We start from the raw sequence: 15211 nt of genomic DNA on the forward strand, positions 1-15211 counted from the left end.
GTATATTTAACAACATAAGTAATGATTGAGAAAGTACATCTCAGAGATAGTGCTCATTAAATGTTGGATGATTTTATGATACTATGTTGTGTTTTCCTGCGTATATATCACCACAAGAGAACACATATGCCTGTCACTCATCCTAGTCAAATGAAGACAGATAAACTCCTTTGAGCCAGAACTGAATACTTTGGTCCCTGGGGCTTAGATGAAGGAGGTTCCACATTGTTAATAATATGATTTTACTTAACGAAAGAACAAAAAAGCTCTGAATTCATTTCATATAAAGTCCTAACCCAGCTAACACAAAACCCTTCATTCAAACCCTGGAAGTTGTCATAGATACCCTCAGCTACTCCCAACACCAATTTCTATTCTGTTCCCTGTTCTTTTACAAAAGGAGCAAGTCCCTCTGTCACATCAGACAGTCAGAGGAGTTCCCATGAGGCCAGAGATAATGACTTTCTATTATTACAAGTTCAAATGGCCCCAAGCTATGAGACACAAGACCCCTGAGAACATCACTAGGGTTTGTCGGCCCTTTAAGTGCTGGGACAGAAAGTCCATACTTAAGAGCTTCGCTTCTGTGCAGCTTCCTCTTCATCAAGTGATACTCGAGTTCTGACTACTAATGGGAGCACAGAGGAAATACCCCAGGACCAAAAGATAAATATTAGGAGAGTGGGCTTTGTTCTGTCTGCTGCGCCGTGCTGCCACACATGTTGTCGTTACTGTTTGCTTTTTTCTTTTTTCTTTTTTTTTTTTAATTTTTTTTTATTTATTTATTTGAGTGCAACAGACAGAGAGAGAAAGGGGCAGAGAGACATAGAGAGAGAGAATGGGCGCGCCAGGGCTTCCAGCCCCTGCAGATGAACTCCAGACACGTGCGCCCCCTTGTGCATCTGGCTAATGTGGGACCTGGGGAACCGAGCCTCGAACCGGGGTCCTTAGGCTTCACAGGCAAGCGCTTAACCGCTAAGCCATCTCTCCAGCCCAGTTTGCTTTTTTCTTATTTTTCTGCTCCAAGTCATCTTCATTCACCTTAAGGATCAGTTTAAAGCTTGGAGAGATCCATAAAAAGTAACACTGGACTGGTTATAGATTTCTATCTAAGACAGTAAAACATAAAACCTACCAATCTGACATGTATAGGAAAATACTGCCCCAAAGTGATTTGTGCTCTAAATGTCTCCTTGAACCAGCATCATTTTAGGGGAAGATGGATTGGGCAGTTTTGGAATCTTATTGCCTCACTTTTAAAATGCAGCTTTCTAGGACTGGGGAGATAGCTGAGTGAATAAAATGCATGTGGTATAAGCGTGAGGAGCTGAGTTTGAATCCCCTGCACACATGTAAAAGCCAGGCACAGTGATGCACACCATTAATCACAGCCCACAGGAGACACAGACAGGAGAATCCCTGGGGTTTATTGTCTTGTTAATCTAACTAAATCTTAACTTTCTCTTTTTAGTGAGGTAGCCTGTCTCAAACAATAATGTGGAGAGTAAATGAGGAAGAAAGCTTACATCAAATTCTGGCTTTGAAACGCATGTGTAATACCCATGTCCACACACACAAACATGAACATATACACATACAACACACACAGAGAGAAATAAATTTAGCTCTTTATCATAGTTCTACTTAGCAATCAAAAAAAAAATCAGTTCAGGAGTTCAAAAATATCCTGAGGATGGTAATCTATAACATTGTCATGTGCTATACTGCAATTTCTTGCTCTGTGAATATAATTTTTTATTCATTAAGAAATCAATATTTATCTTCATAGATATATCCTATGATCCAAAATTTCAAGACTCTATTTTTATCAATTAATCTAATGAATGTGCATTAATACCTATTCTGTCAGGCCTGGTAATGGGACAGTGAAAATACAATAAGTGGCACATCTTTCTACTGTGAAGGGCTCAGGGCTGGGAGCTAGTCTCTGGAGATGGATAAACAAGCAAAGTTTAGCAATGTGAATGTGGTGAGTTCTCTATGAGATGTGCTCAGTGCTGTGAGACGTTAGAAGTGGACAAACTCAGACTTGCTTGGGGTAGAATGAAGGTGATGTGTGGACCATGACAGCTGAGCTGCCTTGTGGGGATGGGCACCATGTGATTAGACAGATTCAGAAAGGAAGAGTGTACAGTGTAGGAAGTATGGCTTACTTAGTACACTATACTACACATATAGCATGTGCAGGTGTGAAAGAGCTGAGAGAACTGGGGCAACCGCAACCTGCTGGCTAAGACTACAGTAAAATAGGAAGAGATGAAAGACAGGAGCACCCGAATTGCCAAGAGGAACCTAACATAGCATCAGACATACAGTCAGCAACTCAGAAATATGATGGCAGACCAAATTCTAGAACTCTGACGTTACCCTGCTCTTCGTTGTCTCTGTGTCTCTATGGTAATTCCTTGTTCACACTCCAGCATCCTAAATGTCAAGTAATGTTCAAGTCTAAAGACAGTGACTTGGAAACTATTTATGAGCAATGATGGGACATTAATATGAATTTAGTATTGAGTTGAGGAAGCCTGGGTCCAGAGTGGTCAAGGTTTCAGAAGGACTACCTAAAAGTCCAGGGTTTAAGAAAGACTGAATAGACGTGAAATCTTAAGTGGGGTCTTTTGATATTGGGGAGATGGCATTTGTTGAACATCACTACTCCCACATAGGAAGCAGAGACAATATTGCAGTGATGGGCAGTGGCATTAGATCAAGACAGACTAGGTCAGAGGACAGGGTAAGCATTTTGTGCGCCTCTTATTTTCTAAAGGAAGGTATTGTTCTTCCCTTGTAAAACTGTGATGAGCAAATGAACATGGCAATGCAAGCAAACTCCACCCCAGTGCCTGACCTACAGAAAACAATGTCTGCTATTAATTTTTACAAGATACATTAAACCTCTCTACATAATTAAAATCATGTGGCAAAGGTGGTCAAAGTGATACGCAGACTTAGCACATAATTTTTGCTGTGAAAATGGAAGGAAAGGAAACAGCAAATATATATAAATAGTAGAGGATGAAGTAACGACTTCATGTTCTATTTCACTGCCCTTGAAATCTTAACCATGATTTTCCTGCTCCTTCATGTGGTAGGTGTGTGTGTGTGTGTGTGTGTGTGTGATATTTTTATGATAATATAAGTAATTGAATAAACCAAGTCATAGATAAGTACTTGAGCACTCAGCTAATCATATAATGTCCATTCTTCTAATTCTGGACATCAGTAAGTTTTGAATTGGTCCTGTCAGTAACAATTAGTAAAGTGAACACTTAAGTTAAACATTTCAACTACTGGCAGGTAAACCAATACAGTGTAAGTTTAATTTCAATCAGTAAATTCTTATCAAAAGGGATGGTTAGCCTACTCATGGAGGAGTAATTAATTAGCCCAATAGCCTCACTGGAGGTCTCAATCCATCTTTCTCTGTGATCTCTCTCCCTCTCTCTCTCTCTCTCTCTCTCTCTCTCTCTCTCTCTCTCTCTCTCACACACACACACACACACACACACACACACACATACACACAGAAAAATCACTCATGGAAAGGAAGCAAGCGGCACTTTCCTCCCTGCAGCTTTTGTCTTTATCATTTTCTTGCTTTTTATTTTGTCTCGAATAGAGGAGCAGCCCTCTGTTTACTGGTTTAGCTTTTATACTGCCCACACTGTGGACATCAGTTTCATTTCTGTCACCAACTAGATTTCTGAACTAAATTTAATTCCACTCCTTTTGGTGTGTTCATCCTGCCTCCAAGATTTGATCCATAATACTGTTTTTCAGCTAGAGGTTTTGGTTGTTTGCTTGCTTCTTTTCTCACTAATTCTAAGCAAATGTGTCATCACTAGGAAAGAAGTTGACTTAAGTAACAAAAGAATATTTATTTAAGACTCAGTAACCTAAACGTATAAAGACCCATGCCTTCCATTACTCACCCTGGGACCTTGTGCAATGCACTTGGGTTTTATGAGCCTTAGTTCCCACATTTGTAATATATTTGTAACGAAAATAAACTCCGAAGGGTCAGGAGGCTCACGAGTTCATAACCACTCAAAGATTTTGCCTTACAGGACATGGTCTCTATTCCAATTTGCCTCTCTTTTGGATAAACGTGTAGCTTAATATTTTCCTACAGCAATCTAATTTCAGCCATTCTATTTTTGTAAGTTAATATCATATCTCTTGCTTATACCCTTTATACTCCCTCTTACTTTGCATTTTCCAACAGGGTCCCTTACAGAAGCCACTACAAATAAGGCTGCCAACAGAGAATGACAGGATTTGAGGTGATAGAATAATGATTTTGGGTAAAGATCATATGTAATCAAATGTCATCTAAAGGGTTAAATTGCCAGAAGGACATGTGTATATTTTGAAGATTCATTTTTTCCATGCTATAATAGAACTTTATAATAGACACATACTATAATAGAACCTTATTCCTAAACTTCTAATAAGCTCTTTAATAAAAGCTATGTCAGCCAGGCATGGTGACACATGCCTTTAATCCCAGTATGTGGGAGGCAAAGGTAGGAGAATCACTGTGTTTTTGAGGCCAACTTGAGACTACATAGTGAATTCCAGGTCAGCCTGGGCTACAGTGAGACCCTACCTTGAAAAATGAAATAAATAAATAAATAGGAAAGATAGCCATGTGATTCTAGTTACTTAGACAATAGAAGTAGAAAGCTATTACATTTCTTTTAGAAGTAATATCATATTATTTGTAGTTTTCTTCCCAAAATTGATTCTAACATTAAAAATAATGTTTGCTGAGCTGATCTGATTCAGCAGGCAACCTTCTATATTGTGGCTAGGTATTCCAGAAACACCACTATATTATCTATCTATATAATCTATCTCTCAATCATATATGCACAAGCATTATTATATATGTGTGTGTGTATGAATATATATATATGTGTATATATATATATATATATATACATATATATATATATATATTACAATATTACATTATAATATACACAAAGAGGGAGAGAGAGAGAATGAAAGAGAGAGAGAGAGAATATATACTGCCATGCACTTGTATTGTTATCAAACAAGGATGAGGGAGTTTCATTGATAATATTAGTTTTAAAATGTTCACTGTAGCCGAGCGTGGTGGTGCATGCCTTTAATCCCAGCACTTGGAGGCAGAGGTAGGAGGATTGCCATGAGTTCGAGACCACCCTGAAACTACATAGTGAATTCCAGGTCAGCCTGAGCTAGAATGAGACCCTACCTCGAAAAACCAAAAAAAAAAAAAAAAAAAAAGTACATGCTTCATATTATTAAGTGGATAAACTATGAAAAGTTGAACTGAGACATAATAAATCCTTGAAGAATATGTGTAAGTAAACAGTGATTCATGACCTAGGGGTTTCAACCCAATAGTGGCTCAGGAGCTCCTCTGAGGAAACAAGGGAGGAGAGCCTGGGTTTACAGAAGGACACAGAAGTAAAGTAAGGACAGTGCTTGATTAGTTACACAGTCGCCTTATTCCATTAGAAAGTACCAGATATAAAATTGTAAGTAGATACTGACTGGTTTTTACAAAACCCAAATTCTAATTTATATAATTTTTTAAAACAGCCATTTACAAGAAATACTCAACGTTTATGTGTGCGAATTAAACAAAGCCTAACTAGATGTCTGTTCAGGGATTCTCAGGCCTGGTCTCCATTTAATTTTTTAAATATTTTAACTTATTTATTTGCAAGCAGAGAGAGAAATAGACATAGAGATAATGGGCATGCCAGGGCCTCCTGCCACTTCAAACAGACTAAAGAGACATGTGCCACTTTGCCCAGTTGTCTTTACATGGATACTGGGAAATTGAACCCAGGTCATTAGGCTTTGTAAGCAAGCACCTTAGCAGATGAGCCATTTCTCCAGGCCTCCACTTAAAATATTTAATGACTCCTAATCTTCACTGTTTAATCTGTGTCTACCACTAACATTTACTGAACTTTTTATGCTTTGAAACATGACTCTGGTAATATAATTCCTCAGAGTACATAAAGAAACTTCTAAGGTGCAGAAGGAAAATCAGAAACAGTAATATTCACTCAAAATTACAAGTGATGGAAATATCAGCTGTTGGGATTTGAGTAGGACCACAGCTTACAGGGCTTCACATGTGTGTTTTCTTACAAGGGATAAGTTAAAACAAAGAAATAAGAAAGATTTGACCAATGATTCCCTGCTCTGAGCCTCAGAATGGAGAATCCTCCTTAGCTTGAAAATTTAAATTTTTGAATATGGAAATAGCTATGAAAAAAATCTATCAGAGACTTCTCTAGATTTTATGGATAGATGAAGCTGAGGTCGAATTTCTCTCAGATAAGTAAGATATAGCGGGTAATGAGATGAGAGCACAATCTGGGAACTCCACTCAGACTTTAAGATTTTCCCTTGGATTTCACAACTAATAATGTCTAAATCTGACAATGTACTCTTGTGATTCTTTTGATTCTCAATAAATATTCATAAAACTGTTGAATGCAAAGTAAGAAAAAAAAAAGATTTGGGTGTAGCTAGGCAGTAGGGTACTGACCTAGTATGGAGGAGATCCTTATAAATAAGTGACTTTACCCTGGCTTGTTAGCTTGCTTGACACATTATATCCAAACTGCTTGACTCATACTACATCATAGAATATTCCTAAATTGAAAAGGTGGTTTGCCTATTTTCAAGATAGGGAAATTTCATAATCTACTTATATTTTCTAGAATCGGCAACGCTTATAACCTGTTTGTCTAAACCTTGTGACAGCTTGTGGTTTCAGTTTCAGTTCTCTCTCTCTCTCTCTCTCTCTCTCTCACACACACACACACACACATTCTCTCTCCCTCTCCCTCTCCCTCTCTCTCTCTCTCTCTCTCTCTCTCTCTCTCTCTCTCTCTCTCTCTCTCTCTCTCTCTCCTTTGCCATTTCTCCTGCTACTTCCCTCAAGGAGTCAAGGAACTATAAGGAGCCACTCACTCAGACTGAACTCCTTAAACTACTGTCTTATCTACTTCTTAATTAGGTGCTAGACCATAATCCCTCTATCCTTTCTAAATTCCACCTGAACTACAAAGACAGTAAAGAACCCTTCCAACTTGACAACTGCATGCATATACTTATTGCACTTGAAGAAGGTAGACAAAAGATAATGTCTCTGCAGCTCAGAAATGATCTAAAAGTCAGTACTCAAGGCGCTCAAGGAGATGTTCCCTCTTCTGTTAATGTCTGGTTTAACCTGTTCTGAAAGGGCAGCCTCAGATGCTGAAAATGGTCAGTATTGGAGTTCTAACTGCTAAATAGCTATTAATTTTCTACTTCTCTGAACATCAAGTATATATTTGATCCTGACCAAGCCACTGGCCCAGAATATTCTGTAATTCCAATTACCCAGAGGACCAGATGACAACAGATTAACATGCCAACATTTTTTCACTCTAGCTCAAGTTGACCTGGAATTCACTATATAGTCTCAGGCTGGCCTTGAACTCAATGCAGTCCTTCTACCTCTGCCTCCAAAGTTCTGGGATTAAAGGTGAATGCCACCACACCCAGATAGATCTGTGCATTTTATTAAAATGGAGTATTTTCATTTTAGAACACATATTAAGCATTTATTAAAATATCAGAGCTCCCCAAAAGAAATACAGAAGAACATGTGAAGTCAAATATTTTCATTAGTTCAAGTTTAAAATGAAGTGTTTAAGATAATGTGCTGTAGAAAAATAAAATCCCTACAAAGCTTAAAGAGGGCCCCATGCAAACTCTTTTATTAGTAATGCTATTGATGCCAAGGCCAGTGATGCTCTGATGGCTCTATTGCAAGGGCAATTGACCAGAGACAATAGGAATGCTCATTTCATAAACATCTATATTAAGCTACTGACATGCATGGCTTTAAGACTATATGGCTATCCTCCATCCTCAAACATGGATAGTTCTCAAAAAATATCCTTCCATTGTATACATTCTGATGAATTTAGTCATCATTAACTTCTTACTGTATATTTAACATGTCTTCTGTGTCACTTTCTGCTCTTTCTCAAAGTAGATACTGTGATTTCTCATTTTATAAGTGAGAAAATTGGGAGTTGAATAGATTCATCTAAAGATAGATCATCAGTGGTAAAGACAAGGGCTGAACTCGAGCAATCTTGTTCCAGATTCTTCCATGGTCTTTACAATTGTACTGAAACACCTCTCAGTGCTGAGCCTGCAACTGATCAATGCGAATGTAGAGACCATACTGACACTTTCCTACCACATCAGAACTGCTTCCACAGCAGACCATGTAAAATCTCTGGTCACTAAAATGTTGAATGCCAGTGCTCCCTACATATACTGGTAGAATTGAAAGGATAAAAGTAAAAAAGAAAACAACCTACAGGTAACCATGAGCTGTCATTTGAATATCTGACAGCAACATTTGAAGAGCTATTTATTTGCAGAAATAAACACAATTCAATAATATAATGCATTATGCATGAATATGGAAGGAGAAACACTTATATTGCTCATAAGAATGTAAATTTGTATACCTTCTGCAGAACACAATTTAGCAATACCCATCAGCATTTATAACCCCTTTCTCTTTGACCTAGCAATGCCACTGTTAGGAATTTATTTAATAGGTTTTCTTATCCACATATATAAAAACTTAGGAACAAAGCATGTGTTGTTACTTTTATAGTAGTAAGGTGGTAAAAGAAAAACCTTAATGTACATTAGTAGCTTGCCAATTTAATAAGATATTCTCTCAGATGAAATATTATGTGACCATTAAAAACAATAAAAATACTTTTAAATTCTTACAGGTAATAGTCTCCATGGTAGTTTATATGAAACTAATATGTAGAAGATTATGTCAATGTTTATGTCAAGGAGGAGGAGGCATGGCTATAATTATATGTTATAAATGTACAGATTAACTCTGACAGGATGTGCAAGAAAAAGTGAACTTACTCCCTTTGGGAAAGGGACTTTGATGACTAAGATCACAAAAGGGGCCCAACTGAAACTAAGGACAATTGGCGAAACAAACAAGGGTGATGTTTTCCCGTGAACCGGATACCAGCACAAAGGGGAAGGAGACCAACGCAGAGAAAAATCAACTCCTACCAAATCAGAGAGCCAGAGCCTCAGAGGCCCCCCAACACCTCAGCACTGAAGCAGACCAAAAATGAACCCAACATGGCTCAGGGAAATTTTGCAGAAGAGGGAGCGGAAAGAATGTCAGAATCACATGTTGGGTCATGATATGCAGAGACATTTATCGTACCAATAACTGTGGGCTAACTCCACAATGCACGACCCATTTACATCAACAAGGTGGGTCCAATGGGAGGGGGTAGATCATAGATGAGCCTAAACAATGGTACCAAACTGTCTGTATTTGCTGAAAAGAAAACTAATAAGTTAAATTAAAAAAGAAAAAAAGTGGAACTAATATTTATTTGGAAGAAATAATGGTATGCCTTATTTTAAAAACTAGCATATATAATTTGGTTTTTTGAGGCAGGGTCTCATTGTAGCCTACGCTGACCATGTAGTCTAAGGGTGGCCTTGAACTCATGGTGATCCTCCTACCTCTGCCTCCAGAGGTCTGGGATTAAAGGTGTGCACTGCCATGTCCAGGTAAAACTAGTATTTCAGAGAAGTTGGAGTTAAAAGTAGAAAATATCAGCTATAATACGTACAGTTGGGCAATGTAATTTACACACAGGGTCTCTTGTTTTGTGCTTTCCAATGCTCACGGAAAGTCTCTGGTATGTGGATAACAACAGTGGTCCCATGACTACTGAAATGGACAAGAAAGGCAGACTGAACTTCCCAAAAGAACTGAATGAAGAATCAACTTCTATGTGAGTTTGAGACAGCATTTCTGAGTTATGTGAACGAGTGAAGAATGCAGTTCTGAGAATGTCAGATAAACAGTCTGAATAGTATCACATATTCTTTGTTTAATATTTTACTTATTTATTTATTCATTTGACAGAGAGAAAGAATGGGTGAACCAGGGCCTCCAGCCACTGCAAACGAACTCCAGACATGTGCACCCCCTTGTGCATCTGGCTAACGTAGGTCCCAGGGAATCAAACCTGGGTCTTTTGGCTTTGTAGAAAAACTCCTTAACCACTAAGCAGTCCTGCCAATCCCACCTATTCTAACACTATAGTAAGAGGAGGGAGTGTGCTCACAGGGATGGGGAAGAGAGGGAGAAAAGTGAAAGAACAAAAGAGGAAGGGAAGCAGGAAGAAGAGAAGAGAGGAGCCAAAAGTCTCATGTAATAAGCTGCACCTCATCAAGCTACACCTAAATTAACCAATAACCACTAACACACTGTTGATGTCACCAAACACAGTAAGTAGACTGGGCTTGGGACGTAAAAACAGAGAAGCTGACACAATAAACCAGGCAAGTGTGATAGCACAGGTGCAGGAGGAGGAACACTGGAGAAAACACAGGGAGAATCCAGAGTCAGGAGTTAGGAACAGTGGTCCCCGTGCCTCACACCACAGTGACATGTCTCTGACAGTGTGTGTCTGACTGGGGATACAGTGGGTCTGGAAGCTCTGCTCTCACACAAATGACCACACCATGGACCCTGAGTATGTTAAGCTCTGCATATGTTTGTATGGAACTCTACTTCTTGTCTCATCTATGCCTAAGGTCAAAAAGACCTGGTTACAGAAAGATTCTTAAGACTTCAAGATCAAAGTAACTAGTAAGAGAGCTGCAGTCTCTACATAAACCTAAAATAATGTTACGTACACACAAATTCACATTTCCCAAATGGCCACACCACAGAGCAGCTAATGAATGAGAGGAGAAACAGAATGAAAGAGGGGGCACTCAGTGTGTGATAACATATATCCACTAGGTAGATGTACACTTCATCCATATATAATGAGAATGTTTTTACATTCACATACCACATGGCGTGAAGCATGTAGAATGAGGATGGAGAGGGAAGGGTCTCAGTCAGTCAGCAAACCGTTTTTCATACCTTCATTTCCACACTCAAGACCAAAGAGAGCAACTTACCTGTTTCCACAACAGCATCCCTCAGAGGATAAGGCCCACCCTGCACAACCGGTTCCATGGGAACAGGCAATTTCCTCCAGAATTCTCCAAAAAGCAGCTCTGTGTTCATTAGCCGACTTCCAGTTAACCTGGAGTTTGATTCCCAAAAATGGCTACCAACTCTTTTCTTTTGCATTTTAAAAATGGGCTCTAAGTCACAGCCTTCTTTACTAAATATCTTTAAACACATTTTGCCAGATGATTTAAATTTAGAGATGATTTCAATTTAACCAAAGACCTTGTTGTAAATACTCTGATATGTTTGGTTATGGGAGAAATTTATGGTGTGGTTTTCTTGGGTTGAATAGCAAGTGGTAGTAAGATTTGGAATAAGGACTGATAAAAATGACATAGACATCAAGGGGAGAGACTCATTGCAGACAAGAGGGAAATAACTGGAAAATGGTTGCTGCTTCCTGGTAGGAAAGTCCAGGCATAGAGCAGGGTATGGTCAATGACCAGAGGGACAAAGAAAGCTGGCTGGGAAAACTGTCTCAAGATCACCTTCCATCATGGCCAGTCATTTCTGCCTTATCCTGAGAGCACAACCACCTTTCCTGTGCTCTTTTCTAGGAGTGATATACCACCCATTGGAAACAGAATAACACTCTTCAGAAGATACACAGGAAAAGCTAGGTGGTATCAACTAGTGTTCTGTCTGAGTGACTTTTCAGTGAACAGATCCTATGAAAGAGTTAGTAGAAAGGTTGTGAACCAAACTGGACCATGAAACTCAGTATGGATCGTCAAAGGGAAACCCAACAAAGATCTGGTTTGGGGCTTGGGTGACAACAGCTTCTGACTTGCCCTGGCAGACAGCAGGAGGGCAGGCCACAGTGGGAGGACAGCCTTCTTCTCAAAGGCAGGCTGCAGATGAGCCGTTCCTTATACAATGAAATTTCAGCTGGAAATCAGGAAAGAATAGGAACAACCTTCATTCCTGAGACAGAAACAACTCAGATGGCAATGGGCCAAGTTGTGAGCTCTAATATGGAGTAAAGGAGATGAAGAAGATGGAAGTTTATATCACTTGTTAATGTTTACTTTCCTAATTTAGTTACACAGTCCTCTCAAATTCTTTCATTCAATTGCCAAGACTACCAAAGTAGGACTAAAGACAAATTACCAAATGGAAAATATCTTTGAAGTTTGTTTCCTCCCTAAAGATCCATGTTTATTTAACAGCCTTCTGTTCATTGCATCATTTTTGGTTTTAATTTCAGCTATTTGCTACACTTGAACACTGAGAACTGACTTTAGTGAAATGTACCACACTTACTCTGTGACTCCACATGACTCTAGATGTACTTACTTGCTTCTACACTAAGGGTCTTGTATTTGTTTAAAGATCTCATCAGTTTTTAGCTAGTCACTATTCAACCATTATAAAGTACATAAATTGTTTAATGTGCTAAACCAAGTTTACTATCAGCACATTATAAGTTTACAATGAGAATTCAAAAGTGATGCCTCAAATTGAGCTTGACCTACCTAATTACTGAAGTAAGATCAGTCCCATGCTCTACGCTGCGGTCCAAATGGAAAATACTACTTTTTTGTTTATTACTTTGTTTTTTCTAGGTAGAGTCTCACTCTAGACCAGGCTGACCTGGAATTCGCTATGGAGTCTCAGCGTGGCCTCAAACTCACTGCGATCCTCCTACCTCTGCCTCCCAAGTGCTGGGATTAAAGGTGTGTGCCACCACACCCAGCTCGGAAAAGATTACTTTGATGAAAGATTTGGTCCTCGCAAGGCTGCCTTTGGTGGTTTTAAGTGGAAAATCCTTCACCAGGTTACCAGGCTTGGAAAAGTCGCTCTTATCTATTTACTGTCTTCTCCAGAAGGAACACCCTGGAACTTGTCCGGATTGACTTTCCATGTTGAAACACATGGAACACGTGGGATTGGCCCCAGGTGCAAGCGAGGCTGGAGCAGCAAAAGCATTCCTGACATCTCGATCGAAGGACACCCTCAGCTCTGTCCTCCAAATATGTCTCTTAAGCCAACAGAGGCTGGTATGGGACTTCCCACCTTCATGCTCAATTTCCATCCTTTATATTTCTGAAAGATACACTTTTTTAAAAAAAGCCAGACATAAGTGACTACATGTTAAATGATTCGACTTATATGAAATGTCCAGAAAAAAGATCAATTTGTAGAAATAAAGTACATTCAGCCATTGTCTAGGGTGAACAGAAGCAGCGATTAACAGGGAATGGGCAAGAGAGGAACTTGATGGGTTATAACAACACTCTAAAATGTAACTGGTGATGTTTGCATAACTCGATGCATTTAATTAAAGCCACTGTCTTAGTTGTAGGCTTATGATGGGTGAATTTTGTGGCACTAAAATTCTACCTAAAAATGTGCTTAAAACAACAACACTCTCCCATCCCCAGAAAAAAAAAAAAAAAAATCTCCCAGCTTTGGGGAGAGAAAATGTTTTAATTAGGCTTTTAATAATCTAAATATCATGGGAAAATTCTGGCTAATTAGAAGTATTGTAACAAAGCAAAACAAAAAGGCATTGCTTAAAATAACTGAAAATAATGCCAAGATATGTATAGAACCCTATGAAGTGTTTGTTTATACTTTCTTTATCTTATTAATTTATAAATCACACTTTCCTAATGCATATAGAACTTTCTGACACCCTATCTCCCATCAAGAAAGAAGGCTGAACTCGTGTCTATAAAATATTCCATAGGAAGGAATTAACCGTGTATGAAAGGTACACATTGGATTGTGTCCTTTTCTTTTCCTGTTTTTATTCCTCCAGACTCTAGGAAGGAAAGAACCAAAAAACATGAGAGCGTACTGAGAGTCATGTGTGCTTCAGTAACCCAACTTCCTATTCCTGTTCTCCCTATCTTCCTTTGTGTTCAGGACAGAGTCATATGTGTAGCAAAGAAACATGCACGGAAGTGATAGAGGTCACGTCCAGGTAAGGCCAAAAGATTGAGTTCTCTTGTCCATGGAGCACTGAGGGTCTCCAAGGTGATGAACCTCAGTCATGGAAGAATCCTTGAATTAGGTCTCTCAAGACAGCTGTCTGAAAAAGCTGATCAACTATAATGTTGGCATCAATTTTTTTGCCTGAATCATAAAGAAATCTTTAGGGGCTGGAGAGATGGCTTAACAGTTAAGGTGCTTGCCTGCAAAGCCAAAAGAAACAGGTTCAATTCCCCAGGGCCCATGTAAGCCAGAGGCACAAGGTAGTGCATGTGTCTGACATTCACTGACAGTGGCTAGAGGCCCTGGTGAGCCCATTCCTTCTCTCTCTCTCCTTCTGTCTGTCTGTTTTTTCCTCTTAAATAAATAAATAATTAAAACAAAAAAGAAAACTTTATTTGGTCTGAGTCAAGAACGTTTAAGAATTGCTTGTCATAGCGTTGCTATTAAATAGCCTAGCTTAATACAAGTTGCTGGAACACTCAAGGCACATTTCCCCTTCAATCATCATGATCTCTTTCCTGCAGTCCACCTTCCTGATTTCTTTTCCTCTTCTTTCTGCTCAACTCAGCTAAATGTTTGCTTTTGAGGTAGAGGTAGGGTAATCTGAACAGGTTTTAGCTTGTACCTTTCACTGTTCAACAGCTGGGGCACCTGAATGGGCAATGATGAAAATGGTGGTCTGCAATTCCTCCTTTATAGAAGCCACAGTGTGTCTGGGTCTGGGTCTTTGGTTAAATTATTGCATCATCACTAATTACTATTACACCTAGATTCACCACCACCACCACCACCAAAAAAAAAAAAAATCTACAATGACAGAAAAAGAAATATCAGAGTTGGCAGCCATGTACTTTGGGCCATGAAGTTTGCTGTTATCATGTCTAGATTTTGGTAGTGGAGAAGTGCATGCTGGTTGCTGGAGAGCTTTTGAATGATCCGGGTATTATTTCCCAAAGACAACTCATTACCATCTCAGTTCATTTTCAAGTTTTTTCATGGTCCACATACCCTTTCCTCCTTTTATACATATTGAACAAATGCAATGAAAGTAGAGACGACCTGCCCCAACTCAGAAACCACACCCTAGCCACACTCAGCCCTCTCCCCTTCCCAGCCCTCCAAATTCGTACCCCCAGCTCCCCATAA

The 15211-nt window shown here is 39.1% G+C and overlaps 1 protein-coding gene across 28 annotated transcripts in view; it reads right to left on the bottom strand.

The window, feature by feature from the left end:
- Positions 1-15211, bottom strand: part of Nrxn3 (neurexin 3) — a 1695425-nt gene that overhangs the window by 1008955 nt on the left and 671259 nt on the right. The gene's annotated exons all lie outside the window — the stretch shown is intronic.

Source organism: Jaculus jaculus, chromosome 7, assembly GCF_020740685.1.
Source record: "Jaculus jaculus isolate mJacJac1 chromosome 7, mJacJac1.mat.Y.cur, whole genome shotgun sequence".
Classification (NCBI taxonomy): Eukaryota; Metazoa; Chordata; class Mammalia; order Rodentia; family Dipodidae; genus Jaculus; species Jaculus jaculus.